The sequence below is a fragment of the Grammomys surdaster genome, unplaced genomic scaffold (genome assembly GCF_004785775.1).
Source record: "Grammomys surdaster isolate TR1022 unplaced genomic scaffold, NIH_TR_1.0 211, whole genome shotgun sequence".
NCBI classification, from domain to species: Eukaryota; Metazoa; Chordata; class Mammalia; order Rodentia; family Muridae; genus Grammomys; species Grammomys surdaster.
Window position 1 is genome coordinate 5,006,106 of NW_021604656.1, and position 7,142 is coordinate 5,013,247.

Genomic DNA, 7,142 nt, shown 5'->3' on the forward strand with positions numbered 1-7,142 from the left:
CTCCCAGCTTGCCTGTTGGAGCTGCAACATCAGACTAGGCCTGGACAGGGAGGGGCTATTTATGTGTTTATATTTGGGGGGAGGTCACTGGTGGTAATTTTCATTGACTGTGGAGCAGATCTGGACGCCTTTCTCAAACCGACAGAACGTGACTAGTAACGGTCAGCCTGGATTCTGGTCTTCTACTTGTCTGTCCTTTTACCAACATGTCCTATTTGCCACTCCGAGGTTTCATTTGGATCAGAACCTGCTTCTGTTTGTTTTGCTTTCCTTATGCCCCTCGGAAAGTACTGCACCCTAAAACAGTATAAAAAAAGTGATGTATATATGTGTTTTTTTTTAAATGAGGACAGTAGATGAATCAAATGGTAGACAAAAGTGGGATGCAGTGTCCCTCCCTAATTCTATGTGTCCTTCCTGAGGCTCACGCGGTGCCTTCCAACTGCACGTCTCTCCACACATACATAGATGCGAAACTTCAGACGAGTTTGGATTCTGGAGTTGGGCTTGCAGATGGAGTTAAAGACCTAAGCTTTTCGTAAGACTGTTTTGTTGGGTGGTTTTGGGTTTTTTTTTTTTTTCACTTTCATGTTTTTAAATATAACGAGGTCCAACATTTATGTCCATTTAGCTGACCTTCTCCATGGTAAGAGCTATTTTATAAGACGGCCAAAGGAGTGAAAGTTACCAGCAGAGCTGGCTAATGTAAAGTATTTATGAATGGATGTGCACAACCCAACTCGGGGGTGTAAAACGTGGGGCTGTGCTCAGGCAGAGCTGCTGCTGATTCGAGCCTTCTTTGCAGTAAAGCATAATTCATGCTGCTGTTAGCCCTTAAAACAGGAAATAATATACCCATTTAACTCAATCACAATTTATATTACATGTGCATATTTCTAAACAAATGATGTACAGGGAGAGCTTGGTAGCAATAATATTTATGAATTACACTTTTAGTTAGCAAAGGAAATGTGTGACCTCTTACATTTGGTTTGACATTTGAATTTGGTGTTCAGTGTATTTGACAGACATGATGGATACTCATTAGCTCCGTGTATAAACAGGAAATGCTTCCTCGGTGAACAGTTATTAATGCCGGGCATCCTGAATCCGAAGGCTTGGCTGCTTATTCGGCTCTAGGCTGTAACATTTAATTTCTCTCTTCAAAAAAAAAAAAAAGAAAGAAAGAAAAGAAAAAGAATAGTAAAAGCAAGACTTTAATTCTGTAGATGGCAAACCCGGGCGACACGGGGGCCATGCTCGGAATCCCGGAAGCAGCAGATGAGCAGTAGCCAGCGAGGCGGCCGCTGGAGGCGCACAGGAAGGCTTGGCTGCAGACGGCCCCCACGTGGACCTGCAGTGGCCTGCCTCCATTTTCAAGTCAGATAACCTACAGGAATTAGAACGAGACGTGGAGTAAGCCCACACTTAACCTTGACCCACAGCGGGGATTAAAGCGGTTTCTGCAAAACTGGAATCAGCACAGATTTGCGTATGGTGTGGAAGGCAGTGGTTGGGTTTTTCGTTTCGAGCTCTAACTTGGCCTGGAGCAAGTATCACACAAAAGCTGGAACCTGGAGTGTGTGCCTTCTCACCAGAAAAAGGGTCCCCGGGGCTAGCTGCCCATCACAGACTGGACCTGTCCCCAGCGGGCTTTGACTTAAGACTCTTAGAATCGAGTTAGAAGTCAGTCAGAGATCCAGAAAGTGAAGCCAGCAGGTCGTTTGTCCGCATTTCAGGTCTTCAGAGAGGAAAAGTAGCATTTTTATTGTTGGAGGTCAAAGTTTAAATTTAGTTTATATCGGATTACCCAAATATGCTTTTGTTGAAGTCGGAGTCTCATGTGCAGAGAGAGTGGGGCTGTAATAAAATCGAACAGGGTGAGAAACAACCCCATTACAGATGAACTCTTCACTCTGGCCCCAACATTTAAGAGCCATAACCATCCCACAGGGAGGAGCAGGGAGGGAACCTCATAGAACAACCCTGTCAACCCCACTCCTCCCTATCCTGGTCCTCCATGGCCCTGCCAGATCTTACAGTGCTTAAACTAGGTTTTTATGAATTAACTTGATTTGTGCTTGTCACGCTAAAAATTAAATACCACCAGGGCACGGCTCTGCCTGTTCCCTCCCACTCACATACACTCACTGCACTCAGACTCTGGCTTGTAAGGGGTATTCACTGAAGGTCTATGGGACAAATGTAGAGTCTTCAGCTCTCTTGAGCAGAAAGCACAGATTTCATAGAACCAAGGGGTTTTGATGCTAAGAAAGCAAGCCAGGCTTTTTCTTCAGGTTTTGAGGATTGCTACAGAAGAAGCAACTGTGGTGATTTCAGGGTTCTGGGGAACAAGGTAGATGGGGGTGAGGGGGCAGCTGTGAGACTATGAAGCAGGTCACTCACACCTGCTCTGTAGGGGCTAAGTGCCAGTTAGGTATGCAGCTACAGTAAGAGTTGGGTTGGAAGGGCCCTGATGTGTGTCTGTCAGGTCTGTGGTGCACACATCCTGATGTGTGTCTGAGGAGAGGCCTGTGGTGCACACATCCTGATGTGTGTCTGAGAGGTCTGTGGTGCACACATCCTTCCAGACTCTGTGTAAACTAAGCAGAGGAAATCGGATCCTTGTAGGTGTGTACTGAAATCGGGCAGGAGAAGGGACACGAGTCTCTTGGGAGTTCTTGTGAACCACACCAAGGACACCTGTCTGCTTTCTCAACAGGAATGACCATTATGAGGGCTGGGAGAGGGGACTTAGGGGCATGGCGTGTCTCTCTTCATGGCTGGCTTTACTGTGCTCGTGCTGTCTGGAACTTGAGCCTTATGAAGACTTGTCTGAGCTCTAGACATACAGAGTGCCACCTGACTAAGAAGGGGGTCTTCTGCCCGCTTTCAGTCCACAGCTGAGCCATCCTCCCAGCCGTCCTCCCAATCTTTTCTTTAACGCTGCGTTCCAGCACGTAGTCCTGTCTTGACATTGTTCTTTAACACTGCATCACAGGAAGAGATGAGTACTCGACTTTCTGAAGAAACCCTTCTCCATCAGTGATGTGGTAACCATAGCAATGCTGTTTAAAATAGAAATACAAGCAAGATGTCATCCTTGCTGGGCACATGGTCTGTTAGGAGTGTGGAACATTTTCAAATAAAGCAACTTCATTTTCCCCACTTCAATATATGTGGGCCAAGCAGGGCCGGCTCTGAGGCGGCCTCTGACTCTGGCCTTTGCTGAGAGCTGGGTGGGAGGAACGGCAAGTGGAATGTGGCCCACTGGTTAGCGCATCCATGATGGGTTTGCCTGGAACAAGCATGGCCCGAGGACTTCATGCTGTTATGGAGTTCTGCTCTGCTTGCTGCCCTCACTTCCTCTTAACCTAAGAATTATATGAAAACTCTAAGGGGCTTCCAGCTCATCACTGGGCAGTATCTCTGGCACTCACAATAATAGTGCTTGATCTCTTTCAGGCATTGCTGCTGGAGCAGATTAATGATTCAGTCACCACCTTAGGAAAGAATTTAGAGACGTAGATTGTCAGCTATGACCACCACCCTTAGAAAGCATTTGGAAAAGTAAATTGTTCACAAATCCAGGTTAGGATGTTTCTGCTACTGGCTGTGATGTTAAAAGTCTTAGGGAACAACTTGAAGTTCAGAAAGGGACACTCTCGATAGTTAAGCTAGGGACCTTTTAAGGTCAGGGAACAAGAACAATGGCAGCACTGCCTGATGTGACTCTCACTGAGGCTGGACTGGTGATGATTAATTTCTTGTACCCATTTTTGCCCTCAGCTTCCTGATAAGATTTAATAAGAATTGCTGATGGATAGATATGCATTCTGAGGATTTAAAATACATAGGATTGATTTCTATATAAAAGTTTAGATTCGTGATTCTTTTAAGATTCTTATGAGACGACTTTTGAAGATAAATGATAAAATAATTAACCCTATCTTTGTAACCGCAAATTGCTGCCTGCCAAGAAGAAGATCACCTTGCTTGCTTACACTTTGTTAATCTATAACAAGTTGCTTAGTTACAAGTGCACGTGGGTTCTTGGGAATATTTTTTTACCTGTACTATGTAATGTTATTTCTTGTAAAGGTATTGGGGAACACACTGTTTTTTCATAATCATTTACTCATTTACTAGAAGAAAGCTAAAATGTCATCACATTGTAATTCTATACTGCTTGAAAGATTTTACTGAAATGTATAGTCTATGGGAGAAAAACATCAAGTTGTTGGAACTTTGTTCCATCAATCAAGTGTGTGTGTGTGTAAAGCTTGTGTAGGTATGTGTTAGAACTTATTTCATTCACTCACCAAGTATATGTGTGTTTGTGTGTATGTGTGTATGTGTGTGTGTGTGTATGTGTGTATGTGTGTATGTATGTGTGTATGTGTGTATGTGTGTATGTGTGTATGTGTGTATGTGTGTATGTGTGTATGTGTGTATGTGTGTATGTGTATATGTATATATGTGTATATGTGTATGTGATGTACTTGGAGCCTGCTTGATGAAGCTTTGTTCCATCCATTCTACGTGTGAGTGTATATATGTCTGTCTGTCTGTAGGTCTGTCTGTGTGCATGTGTGCATGCATGTATGTACATATGTATTTGTATTTATGAAGTTACTGGAGTCTGCCTTTTGCTTCATCCACTCAGTGTGTGTATGTGTGTGAATACATGAATTTTCTCTCTTTCCTCTTCTTTCTCACAGGCCCCTAAGAGTTAGAAGAGTTCAGAGCTTTTCGATACCCACAGAGAGTGCCAGCCCCAATGAATCAAGCTTTGTTCCCCCAGAGAAAAGTCTGCTGAGTAATTTCTCTAATTGCTGGCTGCCATAGGCAGCAGCCCCCTTTGGCTATCTAGACCAACCCATCATCCCCTCTTAATGCTGACCCCTGTCGGCTGCTCTCAGCACTAACCCAGATCACCAACGTCACACCTCACTGCCTGCCTGGGCTTACCCCCTGGGATGTCAAAGCTGGCTTTTGACAGGGCCTTGGAGTTCCTCTTTCTGCTTCCCCTTGGCTATTGGGTCGATGTCCAGAAGCAAGCTTCCTTTTCCAAACTTCTGCTTTGAGAAAGGCAGAGTCAGTGGTATCCAGTGGCTGAGCCTTTCCATCTTTTTCTGACCTCTTGACTCATTGTGGCTTCTCACCGTCACATGTTTAAGGATCTCTATATTTGTCACATCAGGCCACTTTGGGTATCTCTTAGTCCAAGTCTTTTCAGCATTGAGGTTTTGCTCTCTTTAGTCTGTAATCAGATCAGGAGCAGACATACTTGGAGGGGGAGGGGAGTGGGAGGTGAGGGTGGGGAGGAGGTGGGCATATTACAGTAACAGATGTGGAAGAACCTGTACTAGACTCTGTTGTCCCTGCAGTGCCACGATCTTGGCGGTCTGGGCTCTAGGGGCTGCAAGCTCTTCCAAAAGGCTCTCTTACCAGCCAGTGTCGTCTTTGGAGGAGACTTGTCTTGAGACAAGTTTGAGAAGGAAATGTGCCTGCTGCTCAAAGCAGGGAAGGGGATGTCTGGACCTGACCTTGCCCCGAGTCTTACTGAGCTCTTTCCTCCTTCCATGGCTACCCATCCAACATCAGAAAAAAAAAAGCCACCATGTCCGCCGCTGGGTAGGCGGGACTCCATTCTGTTGCATGGCCGGTAAGCTGGAGTTGAACTCTTGGGCATAAATGAGTCATCAGACATAAGTTAGCTACCAAGTTTCCTTACGGAACTTCAAGATGAGCCATGTGGTTTTCCAGACCAAAGTACCAACAGCGTGCCGATCCCCGCTGAAACACCATCCTCACGAGGCACTGAATCCAGCCCAGCATCTCAAGTCTTCCCAACCAGCAGTTCAAGTAGCTCAGGTATCTATGGCAGTTTGTGGTCCATAGAGCACACTCTGCAGCTCGGAAGCCCATACACGACACCCCCACCCCTCCAAGCCTCTCCGGGATTTCGTCTTTTAATAGATGCCGTCAGCTACATTTCTATCATTCCTTAGTCATCAGTGAAACTCTTTGCCCAGATCCTCAACAGAGTGAGGAACTCATCTCTCTCAGTGCTGTCAATCTGCTTTTCCCCTGGCCTCCAGTGGTAATCTGTATGTTTTCATTGCTGACAATGTCCATTTGCTCATTTAAACTGCCGCTCCATACCTCTTGTGTATGTCTTCTGATTTTTTTCTTTGTGATTTTTTTCTTTGCACAGATATTTTCCCCCAGCAGAATACAAAACCCTTGATGTACATGTGGCAAGTATTTTTCTCCCATAGCTTATTTAATCTTGTGTGTGGACAAAGATGGCTTCTTAAAAATTTAGGACCAATTAAAATTTAAAGTATTGCAACTCTCTCTTTTTTTTTTTAAGGACTTCTAGTTTTTATGATTCAGAGAGTGGGACCCCCCCTCTGCTTATATACACATTGACTTGATTTTCTCCTAATATTCTGTATAGTTGCTATTTGTATAACTGTAAAAATTGTTATATTTGTATACCATAAATATATAAATATAATTGTTATGTCATGTTATATAATTCTTTTATGCAGCATGCAGAAGGGCCTATTCTTATTTACTAGATGGTACCTTTTTCCCACTGGTTACCTATGTTACACATGGCTAGGTCCCTGGGCCTTGCTCTCAGAGCGTTGTCTGTGAGATAGAAGGCAGAACCACTGTTCCAACAGACTATAGGTGTCGGCAGCATGAGCCCTGTCCCAGTCCCTGCCCAGCTTAGTGTCTCTGTTTCTTTTGCTGTTCACTGGGGAAGGGGAAGGCTTTGGATCACACATGCTCAGTTCAGGCCTCTTCTAAATTCTCAAAGCAGCAAATATCTTTTAGCCTTCACACAGACACACACACACATTCACACATTCACACATACACACACACCAAGCTAAGAACCAAATTTGAATTTTTACAACTGTAGTCGATGTCCTAAATCGATGACCTAAAGGAGGACTGCAGAGCCCTCCTTAAGAGGCCCTGGTGTCAGGCAACCTTGTCCTGAGAGGCTTGAGGGTAGTGTCACCTGGCTTTCTTTTCAGTAAATATTCCTGGCCTGAGATTTCCTTTAGGCCAAGCTTTAGCCTAGAGCAGACTTTTTTATGGCTGTGAGCTGATCCTTAGCA

General features: G+C 44.7%; 1 pseudogene; it reads right to left on the bottom strand.

Moving 5' to 3' along the window:
- Window positions 1-3,156: 3,156 nt before the first annotated feature.
- On the bottom strand, window positions 3,157-5,841 carry LOC114624866 (annotated as a pseudogene).
- Window positions 5,842-7,142: the final 1,301 nt, after the last annotated feature.